Genomic DNA, 16455 nt, shown 5'->3' on the forward strand with positions numbered 1-16455 from the left:
AATGAACTAGTAATTTTTCACCCATTATAATTGAAAAATCTTTTTGGACAGATCCCAGCAAGATTGATCTTTCTTTGATTCCAATTTTCTTTTCTCCTTTTGTGCATGAACATGATTTATGGAATCACTTTTGGTTTTCTCACCCAACTGGTCTGAAACTGACTCCAACTCTATAATATGAGTTTGTGACTCCCTGCTTAGGGGAAGTGCCTCCAAATCATTTTCAAGTTCATCTTCAATTGAGATATCAGGTTCACCAACTTGAACTTCTTCAATATGGTCTTAGTCTACAACTTGTGATGAATCTCATTTTTCAATAAGCACTAGAGATCTAACTTGTGAATCTTGTAGGTTGCCAACATTTCTACCACCAAAATATGCCGATATGGTTCTACATTTTGGTAATGGTGGCCTCTCTTGGCCTTCAGTGATCCTACCAGAACTCTTGTTACCCCTCTTGTTTGACATTGCAAACCGATAAATGCTACAAAAAATAAATCAACGTAGTTGTTGAATGAAAGACTCAAATAGTGACGAGTTAGAGATGGTGAACAATGATAGTAGACTACTTAGACTACATATAATAACAATAATATGATTCATTCTAAAAAAAAGAATACTATTGCTACAGTACTACAGTCTACGATGCTACCCAATATAATTCGCAAACCTATAGGCTATCTTAGCATGTGAGATGTCCAGTCACCAATGGAAACTGGATAGTAAAACTAAAAAAATAACTAGTACCACTGTCGATATAAAAAATAAATTAAAAATCACTTTCCTTTTACGAAAACCACGGTCCACAAGTCAATGGGTAATGCACTCAACACTCTGAAACTTCGGTAGCAATAAGAAACGCCAGTCTCCAAACCAGAAAAGAGAAAATTGTGTAGAATAATAATATCTTATAGTCCAATCTAGGTTGGTGAATTACACGGGATTAACAAGTGATAATGTCAAATGTAGGCGAAACACACCTTCCTATGCAAGCCCACAATAGGAAACAGTTGGCTATATGGGGCTAGTGGTCAACATACATCGAAAAAATGGTAGGCAACGCCCAACTCAAGGGAAAATTATTTGGTTGTAGTAATGGTGAAAGAACGTGGGCCAATAAGAAACAACATGCAAAGGATGACAAAATGTTTAAAATAAATGTATCCAAAATTTATATTGCATTAGCGATTGGACCGATATTTTTGACCAATCATGTGATAACTAATGGGTGATTACCACAGGCGTTGGACCAAAATCTAATAAATATCTGGCAACATAATTGACCTATGTTGCATGCTTTATTCACTAAATTACGATCAACCCATGAGACGGGATCACCAAATGGCGAAGATTCGCCGCTAAAGTAATCTCTGCTCTAACATAACCAACATTAGGTTTATATCCACCACAATTCATAAGGTGTTTTGTTTGTGTCCTTCTTTAATTGAACTTGGTTCAGTGTGTGAATTGTTGTGCTGATTACTTCTCTCCAATATTTTGGTGCAACATTCTTTTTTGATAATAATGTTCTTGCACATTCCATGATGGATATGTTCCTTCTCTTTGCTATTCCATTTTGTTCTAGAGTTCTAGGTGTTGATACATGTCTTTTGATTCCTCTTTCATTGCAGAACTTGTTGAATTCATTTGAGATGAATTCTCCTCCTCTATCTAATCTTAGGCATTTCATATTTTTATATGTTTCTTTCTCAGCTATAGCTGAATACCATTTGAACTTTTGAAAAGCATCAGAATTATCTTTTAAAAACACTACAATCATCATTCTAGAGTAATCATCAACAAATAAAATGAAATACACATCTACACAGTAGCTTTCTACACCAATTGGCCCACAAAGATCTGTGTGAACTAGTTCCAAAACATCTTTTACTCACTTTGCCAATTTTCCATTGTTTGCACATTCCTATCTCTAGTTTCTTTAGATAAGGTATGCCTCTTACTCTGTTATTCCTTCTTATGTTGATAAGATTGTCAAAGTTGACACATTCTTTTATGCCATATCCAACTTTCTTCAACTTGAGTTAATAAACAATAGCTTTCATTGAGATCTAGATTTAAAAAATTACCTTTAGCTTGATTTCTAGTTCCAAACAATTTTTCCTTTCCATCCAATAGTTTGGCTTTCCCATTCATGAATTCAACTTTGTATCCTATATTGTTTAGTTGAGCTACACTAAGTAGATTATGTCTTAAACCTTCAACCAAAATAGGCATTCTCACATTTGATTTCATCATTTAGTGCAATGATACCTTTTCCTTTTACATAACATGATTCATTGTTCCCAAATCTAACACTTCCACCATCATAATGTTCTAAATATTCAAATTTTGTTTTATCACCAATCATGTGATGGGAACAACCACTATCTATGGTCCATGTATCATTTTTTCTAACATGAGAGTTAAGTGTCATCTTTTCATTTTCCTCATCATCAAATTCATCTTTGACAGCAATATAAACTACTTTAGCTTCATCATCATTACTATCAGAATCTTTTGCAATGTAACATGATTTGTTACCTTTTCCTTTGAAGTCCTTGTAGCTTTTCAAGTCTTTCTTGCCTTTGAATTTGTTTAACTTCCTTTCTTCTTTATCTTCCTTTTTTGGACATTTAGCTGCAATGTGTCCAACTTCCTCACATGAGAAACAAATCAATGGAATCTTTCCTCTGAATTTTCCTTTTACCTTTATTGTTTTTTTTTCTTGAGAGCCTCAATAACTTCAAGTTCCTTATCCAAGTCCTCTTCATCTTCACTATCAACTTGTTTGCCTTTTGAATTCCCTCATTTTATACCAAGGGTTAGTTTAGCTTTGAATGCAGATTCAAGATTGTTAGAAGAAGGAGCATAATTATCAAAATTATCCAACTCAAAAATAGTAAATCTTCCCACAAGAGTATTTAGGGTTAGATCATGTGCAAAATTGCATCTCATCTCTTGAATAGCTGAAACTTTGATTGAATAGATAGGAAGAAGAATTCTTAGTACCTTGTTGATTAATGTTTCATCATCAATTGTTCCACCTGAGGCTCTGATTGCACAAACACTTTCTTTGACCCTTTCACTATACTAAGTGATGTTCTCACCTTCTTTCATTTTTTTATTGATCAAACTTTCCTCTTAAGATTTTTACCTTAGCTCTTTGTATATTTTTGTCACCTCAAAAGACTTTCTTTAGTTTTTTCCCACATGTCAAATGCAGTAGGACAATCCTTGACTTCATCAAATTCAAAATAGTTCAAGGAAGATGCAATATCAATCATCATAATGTTGTTCTCCTTTGCTTCTTTGATTTTCTCCACAAACATAGGCTTGGGTGGTGTCGCATATTTATTCTCTAGATAGAATACACCATCATGCTAGATATATGAAGCTTCATCAAGTCTTGCCATGCTGAGAAGTTTTCTCTGTTAAGTTTAGGAATCTCCCTTCTGTAAGACATTTGAATCTTTAGCTTAGGTCTTAAAAAAATTTCCTGCAAGCACCAATGTTCTGATACCAATTGTTGGAAATGTTAGAGGAGTAACTGAGAGGGGAGGGGTGAATCAGTTACACAAACTTTTACTCCTTAAACCAAATACTTGCATTGCTCAATTAGAACTAAATATTCACTCTAACTTAGTTAACAAAGCAATCTTAAAATATTAATGTGTATTAACCTTTAGTAACTTAGTTGTAGAACCATAAACCATAAATAAAATAACATGAACACATGGGACACCAAGATTTAACATGGAAACCCAATTTGGGAAAAACCACCAATTCAATTAGTTACAATTTTTCACTCTTATGAAGTGAGCCTTATTAGGAGCCAACCTTGTTAAAGGTTACAAAACACATGGTTAAGTGTGACCGTGTTAGAGGATTTGAATCACCCTATTAAGAGTGGCCTTGTTAGAGGTCTTTAGACACTTCAATCTAGAAATGCCACCTTGTTAGAGGATTTACAAAATGATTGTTAAGTCAACTCTGTTAAGAGATTTCTTTACTACTACAATTGTTAGCTCGAGTAACAATGATTGATTTGATTGATGAAGCAGTTGACTTTGTAGATTCAAATTGTTGTTCTAGTTTATCCTCTTTATCCTTCCTGATCAGAATATTCTTTGCAACTCCTTAGATTTTTCATCTTCAATCAGATATCCTTCGTATTTACATCATTCTCATACTTCTTATTCCACACTTCAATCCACTACTTGACCTTTCATATATATGAAACCTAATGTCAAGTCAGCTTGAATATCCTTTCAAACAAACATTTAACATCCACTAATTCAGCTTGTATTAACCATTTAATTAACAAAAGTATTTTTCTAGTAGTTGGCTAACACTGAAATGAATCACTGGGTTAATACTAAATTCCTTTGGTAACTAAATTGACTCGGTTAATACTAACACCCTTCATTGACCGACCTAACTCAGTTTACATTGACTTTCTTCGATGATCAACTAAACTTGGTTCCTTTTGAATTCAGCTTGGCTACTGCTACAATCTCCTTTGGTGCTCGACTAAGCTTGGTTAACACTAGGTGTGCCCGGTTAGAGTGTGACATTTGTGTAACATCAATGACAATATACAATTGAAAAATTGTTTTCAACAGAAAAGTGGGATAATTTGGGCTCCAACATTATAGACCATAACCATTAAAACTTGTATTGCCAAACTAATACATATGGTTGCATATGCCTCCATTTATTAAGGGTGTCCTAAACTATGGCCAAATGAGAGAAGCTAATGAAACCCTTCCTGAACCTTATGGTTCTCAAAATTAGTGTTAGATACCATGTTTGAACTTTTCACAAAGGTTTTCTTGTCTAATCCAATTTTGTTGGTCTCTTATCTGTATATGAGAAATATGTTAGCAAGTAATACTAATCTATTAAGAAAACAAAGCATTAACTAGCATAAAAGACATAACATATATGAGAGACAAAGTGAAACCCTCAAATGAGAATATGAGCCATGGAATGGCTCTCCCAATGAGGATAATCACTTGATTTAGGGATGAGTCTATTTGATAGGGTTTGGGATGTATGCTCAAGCTTCAAACTAGCTTCAATGGAGATTTTTGAGATTTTTGGCGTGGATGCATGCAAAAGTATGGATTTGGCTTCAAAATGACATTATAACTTTACTTGATGGATTGTGATTGAAATGGCTTGGGAGGGGATTCAATTTATAGGCTAAGGGCTTGAGAGATGGAGGGCTAAGATGGAAGGAAGTGAAAAAGCTTAAGGAGGGCTAGGATGCATTCAAAAGGGAGCACATGGATTGTGCTTGTTTAGCACCAATCAGGGAGTGACACATGTCACAAGGTGAGTGGATGGAGGAAAGGGGAAGGATGAGTCAACAAAGGAGGCTCAAAGGATAATATCTTCATAAAGACCCTTCATTATGGCTTGTAAGAGCTTGTAAGAGTCTTTATGGCTTTTGTAAGAGCATTCATTGTTGGGTGGTTGGGATATTTTGGAGGGAGTTGAGATTGTTGACTTTCCTTGGCTTAAGAAAGTCTTAAGCTTGCTTAGGGAATGTGATAACATTAGGGGGTGGATTAGGCTTGGGTTTAGGATTAGATTAGGCTTGTTAGAGATTTGCAAGTGGATGGCATTCATGAGGGTGGGTGAGTTAGTGACTAAGCTTAGTTAGTATGGGTGGATGGGGTGGATTAGGCTAAAAAGAGGGTTTAGGAATAAGTTAGGGCCTTTTTAGATTTGAGGGTTTTATTTATCAAATAGGTTTATTTAATAAATGGGGACTTTGGATTTAGATAGAAGAATAGGATTTAATTGATAAATAATAGGTTATTTGATTTATCAATTAGGACTATAGATGATTAATTAAATTAATCAGCTAGGGGATGGCAAAGGATTAATTAAATAAGCATTTAATTAATGATGCCTTTAGAGATAACTAAATAGGATTACCAAAGAAATGTAATCAAATTTAGGTGTCTACATTTTGCCCCTCTTTGACATAGTGTTGAGACAACACTTTTTCAAAGAAGTTCGAATGAAGACGACACAAGGAAGATGTTTTAGCAACGAGGTTGCCCCAGTCTCAGATAAGAAGAGGAGAGACTAGACTTAGATGATGCCCCCTCAAGAAGGCAGTGGGGAGAGAAATGAGGCTCGACAACTTCTTGAAAAGTACAAGAAATTGAGATGAGCTAAGACATAGGTTGGCAAAGAGAAGGGGCTGAATTAGCTCAAACTCTCACTACAAGAGGATGATAAAGGGAAATCAGGGGCACAAGAGGAAACAAGCTTAAGAATTTTGGGATTGGGGGGAGGATGAAGGAGCAGAGCGCTATAAAAGGAATTTAGGATGGAGAGACGGAGGAGGGGATTAAAAAGCTAATGCAACAGGATTTCAAAGAGTCAGATTGGCGGAAGATGGGTTTTCGGAGATCCCTAGGACTAGGATTGTGGATCTCGAAAGATGAGGCTTGGTGGATTGATTGGATTGGTGGATCCCTAAGACTAGGATTTTGGATCCCTAAATCTAAGAGTGATGATTGATTCAAAGATATACAGTTGCATAAGCTGGGGTAGGAGAGACAGATGTTGGAGATGGATAGGGGATAATGGAGAGGAAGGGATTCCATTGAAGCGTTTTGAGCGGGGGGATACTTCAAAGAGAAGTACCACCATGTAGTTGAGCACTAGATTTGCTATAGGAATGTTGGTTAATTGCCAAGGTTACCAAGAACATCAAGGCCTGTTCACCAACTGTCCAGAGGACTGACAAACTGACGCGAAACAAACACGCAAGGGTTGCCCCAGCATCACACATGAATCCCGGAGGAAGCAGTGTGGAACCGACACTGGGTAACCCACAAGCAGAAAAGAAAAACAAATGAAAGACTTGATCAAGACCTTACGCTCTAATTGCCCCATTCGCAACATACCATGATATGGAAGATCATGGCAACCTTGAGGAGGGAACAAGGAGATTGCTTGGAAAAGATACTTCAAGACCCAAAAGGGAAGATTCCAAATCAAAAGAAAGTGAAAATCCAAAAGAGAGCCATTTGCCAACAAGATGGGTAGGACGAGGTACTAACGGACCAAGATCAGACATGAGGAAAGCTATATCCTGCAAGGACCTATCGAAGAGCACCTAAGCTGGTGGATCGGGATGACTGGTGCGTCTAGCAAGCTGAACTAAGAAGGATAACACTTTGGTGACATGAGATCTAGCTAAAGGATGCATTGGCATAGCTAACCAAGGGTTGTGCGATGTGTGCAAGATGTTGATCAAGGACAAATTGACACGAACGTTGGATAGATACAATGGTACTAAGCTAAAGAGGATGTACAAGCTGAAGAACCAAGATATTTACAAGCTGAAGCTGACCAAGATAGTTACAAGCAGGCAAAAGCTCAGGATGATAGGATAGCAGGATGGTTCGATGCTGTGCAAGATGCGAAAGCTAAGGATGGGGTGATAGCAGAAGATATGGATTTGGCAGGATGCATCCAATGATGATGAGAGATTTTGTGACCAAGGATAGCTAGAGGAGCAGGATGAGATGGCTAGATAGGATGGTAGATAGCTAGGATTATGATGGATATAAAGAGATGACATTGGGTTTGCATGAGGATAGCCTAGAGCTAGATACCAATGACAAGGGAGGATGGACAAGACAAGATCTCCAAGGAATACAATGCCCCTAGTTAGAAGATGACATGTGGAAGGAGGCCTTTACAATGGATGTGATAGGATTGAAGCTAGCATGGAAAAAGCTGAAGGGGCTAGGGAGATGGATGATAGCTAGGATGGTTGGCTGAAGCTGCAGGAGATAAGTGGATGGTGATAGATGGAAGATGGAGGATGGAGGATAGGTGGATAAATTGGAAGATGGAGTTGGATGTCAAGAGATGACCAAAAGCATGAGGGTGATAGGCTAAGCTGGGGATGGCGGGATTACGCATGATGCTTGTTTGCCAAGTTTTCATCATGGTACTTGTCCAAGGCGCTTGAATTGCCAAGTTTTCACCAGTGGACGCTTTATTTTTCTTTACTTTTTTGACTTTTTGACTTTGGACTTAGCTGGAATGATTTTGGCTTTCTTCAACTATTTTTGGCTTCTTTGCTTGGGATTTTTCACTAGCTATTGGAATGTTCAATTTTGTTGCTAGCTGTTGGTACACCGGATGTGTGATTTATGCAATAGATTGGATTAGATGGGATTGATGGTAGGGGATGGAGGGATGAAAAGGTTGGAAAGGAGCATGAGATGGAGATGCTTGCAAGATCAACATTGGCACATGTTGGGACAGGTGTGAAAAGAGCATATGGGAGATAGATGGTAGATGTGGGCTTGATGGTGGATTTGCGAAAGCGTGCTTGGGGATATAGGCACCCAAGATGGAGTTAGGAGATGGGGGACATGAGTCACTGGATGGAGGATTAGCAATGGTGGATGCCATTATGCATTGAGTTTCAACTTTTTTCTTTGGGATCCATATGGTTTTGGATTTTCTTTTCATAGGCTTTTGTATTGTTTTGCATTCTTTGATTGGATTTTGCCTTTTTGGAGTATGTCTTTTAGAATGGACATATGATTGCCTGTGATGTGGATTTTTAGCTTTATGCATTTTGAAGTTGGCATTTACATTGCTATGGTAAGCTTTGGGAAGATGGTTAGGAGAAGCTTTATGAGATGGAGAGGATATGGGAGAGTGTGTAGGGGAATGGTGATGGATGATGTGCCTCGATATGTGCCTTTGCTGATCTTGCATAGGAATGGATGGAATAGGATTTGAATGATGGCTGAGAGGAGGATGGAGGATGGTAGATTTTGGGACATAGGGACCCAAAATGGATTTAGCGGATGAAGGGGGGATATGGCAGGTTGTTTTAGTTTGCAAAGATGGTGGAGGGGGGATGACATAAGATTTCTCAAAGGAGTGATGGGAGGCTGGCATGGGGGGTTTGGAGATAGGCTTGGTTTGGGGGTGTGGTGTACCAACACCTTTAGATGGTGAGCCTTTGGATACATATCCAAGACCATGAAATCCTAGATTTTTTTTGTGCAATAATAGGCTTCTGATTCCTTGCTCTTGTGGTCCTAAACCTTGACCTTGATAATGCCATCGATTGAGCATTTGAACTAGCTGAGGATACTTTTTGCTTGCAGAAAATGGTGGAAGTGCTTTATCAGATGTACTGCAATAGGGAGATACTATTCTTAATTCTTCTGCTGAGAGGAGGCCACTATGGATGAATGTAAGTGAACCAAGAGGGTATATTATAGATGGTGAAATAGCTTGGATAGGTGGTAAGATGGAAGCATGGAGTGGAGGAGATGGTAGGATAGGATCTTGATTTAGCTGATTGGATGAAAAGATATCCTTCAGTAGAGGAGGTATGGCTTGAGTTTTTGGAGATGGAGGGGATGGTGACTACACTATGGATGGAAGACATGGTATGATGATAGCTTCGTTTATGCTTTGGGGGATGTCAACATGATTTTGGGTAGGATCTTGATAGGATTGGTTTGGAGTGGATGGTGCGATACGAGGTGAAGGGATGGATTCTTCAAAGGCAGTAGATGGATAGATGGGAGATTCAGTAGTGGAGATGGGTGAGTAGAAGATGGATGCATAAGGCTTATCACGGGAGATTTGGAAAATGCTTGGTGGGGATGTGGATAGGATTTGGAGGGATTTGACAGGTGGTGGGATCTTGATGCTTGTGGGAAGTGGAAGGATTTTAAGCAATTTGATGGATGGTATGGGGATGGTAGCTATGGGAGATGGAGGTGACATTATGGATGGGTAAGCTTCATTACTGACTACTTCACATGGTTGGATTGGATGACATGGCTTATCGACTGCTGGAGGCTATTTTTCTTGTATTTTCTCTAGGAGATTCCTTGGAGACTTGTGTGTCGAAGGTGGAGGTGGATTGACAGGAATAGCTAGTGTGATGGGGGTGAAAGATTGAAAGCTTGGTTGATTGGGTGATGGAGGAGAAGCTGGGATATCAGATGGCATGACTAGATAGTTTGGAATAACTCTGAGATTTCGGGGGATGGTTGGTGGAATGTTTCTAAGGCTCTCAAGATACCCTTCATAGTCAACCAGATTTTCATCATCATTGGAATAGGAGGTGGCAGGAGCAAGGACAATACGACCAAACACATCATGATAGGATTGGTACTTCATGCTTTGACGATGAGTTTGATGGGGATGGGGTCTTGCATATGGATGAACACGGAAGCTCATGGTCAGATTTGGATTAAGCTCAGATTTTGGATTGGTTGATGAAGGATTTCCTAGGGAGAGTCAAAGCTGTATGACAGACCTAAGGAGGATTGGATGGAGATTTTTGGCTTTCTGGTGGATGGAAGACTTTAAGGGCATGTTGTCAAAAAGTGAGAGTTTTGCTTTCCTATGTGCAGGATTGGTGGAGATTGTGTCAACTTGAGGATAGACTAATGATCCTATGGGCATGACACGAGATTGACCACTTGTGGATCCCAACCTTTAGCTCAAGGTGATGAGGGATAACAAGTGACAAAGCTAGATTACCCTAGACAAAGCTCTGTCAAAGGGATAACCTTGGTGAGGCTAGTGGATTGGTCAGATTGATTGGATAGCAAATTCTAGCAGAGTGACAACAACTCTTTAAAGGCTTGGGTGTGATTTTGGATTGGGTTTCTAGTTGGCTGGGGGGGATGATTTGGATGGACTTTGGATTTGAGGTTGTTCTAAAGAAAAGAACTAAGGGAGCTTGGATGATTTTCTGATGAGGCAGTGACTACGTTGAGTATGCCTTGAGCTGGGAGATTTCTGCTTTTTTGGGATTTTTGACCAAAGTTGGCAAACATTCATTCAAAAGCTATGAACAAACAAGCAGACAAAATTTTGGAGCAAGCACGTCAAACACACCAACATCCTACGAAGCTTTCTACAAGGATGAAATTTGGTTTAGCTAGGGAGTCCTCGATATACGCAAGGTATGTGAGACCCATATCCGTAGATGAAACCAAAAAGATGTCACACAGTCGAGAGGAGCGGTAACCCACTTCTCCTCTTTCACTTCTCAAGGGTATAAAGTTCCTTGAGGCTTAACCCGAGTGACAAAATCTTGATTCCAAGAGAGGTGTCTTTCGATTCACCTCCCAATTTTTATACTCCGTCGGAACGCTGGAGTTGAGGTCGTCCCAAGGGGTGATGGAATCCCCAAGCAGGCCTCCTAAAACTAAAAACAAGGTTTTGGATCCTAGTCTTATGCACCCAAGATGGCCTGCAAAGGCGACAAGGGGAGAGAAGATTCAGATGACCTTGGGCTAAAAAGCAGAGTTCTTTTCCATTTGATGATTTAGATTTTGTAAGCTATGATTGAAGAGACTCGTGATTATGGCATGCAATGTTCATTCCAACTTGACAATGTCGTCAACATAATGGAAATCGAGAATTCGTCAACGTAAGAAAAGTGAGCGTCATTGAGATGCATCAAAACCATGCAATGTTCATTGATTGTTAGGCATTCAAGATTGTGTTAGAGTGTTTTAAGCCCAAATTGGAAGTGTGAGATATTGCAATGGTTAATTGATCTTTGGCATTCAAGATTGGATTTGTTGTTTTAAGCATGCATTCCAAGAAAGATTGATTTTAAACCATTGCATTCAAGATTGTGTTTGAGCAACATACATTCAATGAAAGATGTGTTTAAACATGCAAGTTCATTCTAAAAAAAACTTGCAAAAAACATGATTAGGTTAGTAGGATGCTCCAACCTGCAATAGCTACAAAAGAAAGTCAAGTTGATTAGTAATCCCAAAAATCTCAAAATTTGAAGTTTAACTATGGGAAAAATAAAATCAACTTGTTTTATTGTTTTTCCTATGCGTAAAAATGCTTACAATGGTCTAAATCCTACGGAACCACTAAAAGTCAAATTTTGATTTATACTCTTTTTTTTTTTTTTAAACTACAAAGTGCAGAAATAAAGATTTTAAAAACAGAAATGCAACATAAACAGGCGGAGACGATAGTTTATCAAGCGGAGATGCCAAACTACGGAGACGCTGAAATGCGAAGATGCTAGTATTCGAAGATGACAGAGCGGAGATGACAAGTCAGATTTGCGGTGCAGGAAATAGGTGACAAGCGGAGACATCGATTTTTGCAGACGCGAATTTGGGTTGGCGGTGGTAGAGACGACAGAACAGGTTGCGGAGACGACAGAGTAGCTGGCGGAGACGCGGATCTGAGGAGACGACAGTTGAGGATGTGCAGACAACAGTCTAGTGGCGGTGCCGACAATAGAAAGCCAAGCAGAGACGTTGATTTGGTTGTGCAGACGACAAAGTAGCTGGAAAAGACGATAATTTGTAGGCACAAACGCCAAACTGCGGAGACGACACTGCACGAAAAAAGCTGAAAAATGCGAATTTTTTCTAGAATTTTTAAAATTTTTTGCTATTTTTGAATTTTTAGATGGTATTTCTTCTTCCTATGTGCGTTCTTTAACCTGCAAAAACAAGCAAAACACCCTACAACACACTCAAACAACAAAAAACATTAGATGGTTAAAAAAAAAACAACATATAGATGAAAATGGATGATTAAATGACCCATAGTGGGGCCCCACCGGGCGTGCCAAAATGTATATGAGAAATATGTTAGCAAGTAATACTAATCTATTAAGAAAACAAAGCATTAACTAGCATAAAAGACATAACATATATAAGAGACAAAGTGAAACCCTCAAATGAGAATATGAGCCATGGAATGGCTCTCCCAATGAGGATAGTCACTTGATTTAGGGATGAGTCTATTTGATAGGGTTTGGGATGTATGCTCAAGCTTCAAACTAGGTTCAATGGAGATTTTTGGGATTTTTGGTGTGGATGCATGCAAAAGTATGGATTTGGCTTCAAAATGGCATTATAACTTTACTTGATGGATTGTGATTGAAATGGCTTGGGAGGGGATTCAATTTATAGGCTAAGGGCTTGAGAGATGGAGGGCTAAGATGGAAGGAAGTGAAAAATCTTAAGGAGGACTGGGATGCACTCAAAAGGGAGCACATGGATTGTGCTTATTTAGCACCAATCAGGGAGTGACACATGTCACAAGGTGAGTGGATGGAGGAAAAGGGAAGGATGAGTTAACAAAAGAGGCTCAAAGGATAATATCTTCATAAAGACCCTTCATTATGGCTTGTAAGAGCTTGTAAGAGTCTTTAGGGCTTTTGTAAGAGCATTCATTGTTGGGTGGTTGGGATATTTTGGAGGGAGTTGAGATTGTTGACTTTCCTTGGCTTAAGAAAGTCTTAAGCTTGCTTAGGGAATGTGACAACATTAGGGGGTGGATTAGGCTTGGGTTTAGGATTAGATTAGGCTTGTTAGAGATTTGCAAGTGGATGGCATTCATGAGGGTGGGTGAGTTAGTGACTAAGCTTAGTTAGTATGGGTGGATGGGGTGGAGTAGGCTAAAAAGAGGGTTTAGGAATAAGTTAGGGGCTTTTTAGATTTGAGGGTTTTATTTATCAAATAGGTTTATTTAATAAATGGGGATTTTGGATTTAGATAGAAGAATAGGATTTAATTGATAAATAATAGGTTATTTGATTTATCAATTAGGACTATAGCTGATTAATTAAATTAATCAGCTAGGGGATGGCAAAGGATTAATTAAATAAGCATTTAATTAATGATGCCTTTAGAGATAACTAAATAGGATTACCAAAGCAATGTAATCAAATTTAGGTGCCTACATTATCAACATTGATGGATTCTATAATTAAGTCAAAAAAAATTCTTGATCAAGGATGAATAGTTGGAATTAGGTCCTAAATTCAATCCAATAGAAGATATAGATAATTGTTTTAGAGAAGATATTCAGGGATGCTTTGATCTCCTTTTTGAAAAATCTCAAGTAATAAACCAATTGAGTCATCACAAAACAAAATTTTTCACACTAAAATATAGAAAATTATTTGTATTTTTTTGCTTCATGGAAAGACTACTAGGAATACTATAACCATTGGAGAGGAGTGAAGTCTTTGTAATTGTGTGAGCCCACTAAATACTTTTATCTACAAGGTAATTTAAATATGCACAAGCTCTTTCACAATAAGGAGGGTGTGAAGGAAAACATGTCCAAAAATTGTAATTGCATTGTGAAATTTAAAATTCACATCCTACATTACTCGATTATTTGAACTCCATTAATGAACATCTATAATGTAAGGAAATGGAGTTCTCTAGCTTTTATAGAAAAATTTTGAAACTAGTTCTAGTTCCATTTTAAACTATTTTATGAGGGGAATAAAAATAGTTGGCTCAAGGTATTGGGCACAAAGTAGATTCAAGAATTATTTATGTTGAGTTGAAAATGCAATTGAAATTGTGAAAGAGGAATGCAAAAGCTAGAGTAAAGCATCGAAAAGTGATATTTTTTAGCATATACAACAATGCAAAGATTAGATATGTGAACTTTAGCAATAGATTTGAAGATAAAAGTTAGAACAAAATGTGCCATTGAAATCAATATCTCAAAATGAGGGATGACAGTGATTGGGGTAGCCTTGTCCTAGAAAACACTAAGTGGGGAAGCCTTGCAATAACTTTTTTGGATTCTCAAAGGGGATATCAACGTCTTTTAATGCTCAATCTATATATGAATTTATGTCTCTATTGCATTCTACATGAAAATGTGAAAGAAAATATTGGGTTGATGGGAGTTTGCTTAGGTCAAATCCTAGTTTAGGAACTAACCTTACAATAGAAATAATTGGAGTAAAAATCAAAGCATGTTGTTATGTAGTAAAGGCTAAATCTTAAATTTGAAGAATCTTAAACCTTGTTGACCGAATACTCATTGAATATGATCACAAGTGTCGATACAATATCATTACTTTGCAAGATGTAAAAGGAAATTAATCATAAATATAGGCATGCATGAAAGTTGTTGTAACTTGCTACAATGCCATATTTGAAGAGTGTGGTGGGAAAAAATATCTTGAATAGTTGAGTGCTCTTTGGAAGTGATTTGTGTTGCCAACACTAGATGATTTGTGTATAATTGACAAGATTTCTTTTATACCTCTCCCTGGGATTTTAGGTTTGAAGTTTCAAAGAGATAAGGCACAAAAGAAATTTCTGACTCCCACAAACTAGATTTTATATTGTTTGAATTTGGGCCTTAATTATCAAGAAAAGGTTACCTTATCTTAGGACAAGGTTGTTTTTGACAAAGTTAGGGTCAAGAACTAGAGGTCTTAAATACATAATGATGATGTTTGAATTTTAGCTAGTGTGAGCTTAACTAAACAAGATTGGGCACGAAGGCCTCATACACTAAAAAGACACATAAGTGAAAAAGAAAATGCATAGGGATGAAATTTATGATACTACAACACCAATCTAAATAAATGTTTGAAGTGGTATCATAATGTTAAATTATTATTAAGGAGCATGACTCAATTGCAATGAATCTTTTAATAGTTTGAAAACCAATCTTGTTTTTTATGTCATATATGTGTGGGATAACTCTTAAATATTTTTTAAATGTGAAGACATTTAGTGCTTGAACAATGACACCTTCTATTGATATTTATCTATAATATTAAAAAACAACACCAAGCTAGTGACTTTGACTATTAGCGATGGGACATATTTATTAGGTTTTTCTACTTTGTGCTTGTCACCATAGCTCTCCACTTCCATAAATGCATGACTTCTTAGAGCTATCATTATGAAAAAATTCATGATACTCAACACAACTAACACACTGCATTATAAATATATCCAATAAGAGATTTGTTGTTTTTGTCGAACATTTGTAACTAAATCTTAGCTTGATAGTTTTATCAATCAATATTCTAAATTATAGTGAAGTGTAAAAAAATGAAGTACCCACACGTCCAATAATTTGATATTATCTCTAAAGACATATAATTGCTAAATTTTTAGATTTTATGAACAAAAGATACAACCCTCACTTTATCAATCATTAAAAGCATCAATATTGAAACAAAAAGATGAATTGCCTAAAAACAAACTGCACAACTACTCAAATAAACAAATCATCAAGCTTGCCCACCTCTCAACTTAAAAGTGAAGAAATAAATCCCAACTTTACCACCTATAATTGATCAATTGTAGCTATACATAGTTTACCACATTGACAACCCAATATATGAAAATTGCATGATTTTGAATCCATTAAGTCCCAACATATATGGTTCTCATATATGCAAATGACCTAGAATACATGCAACCATCGATAGAGTAGGAAAAGCGAAATCATAGAGAAGGTAATCTTTAACAAAATCAAGTGAAGGATTGGGTGCAAACACATGACATTGTAAAAAATCACTAAGCACAAAATGAGCATTTGAACAAATTATAAAAGGGAAAAAATATGTGAATAATTAGATACTGTACATCTAGTGGCAATGAAATCTCTTAA

This window comes from Cupressus sempervirens, chromosome 6, assembly GCF_028749045.1.
Source record: "Cupressus sempervirens isolate cs-2001-9-10 chromosome 6, ASM2874904v1, whole genome shotgun sequence".
NCBI classification, from domain to species: Eukaryota; Viridiplantae; Streptophyta; class Pinopsida; order Cupressales; family Cupressaceae; genus Cupressus; species Cupressus sempervirens.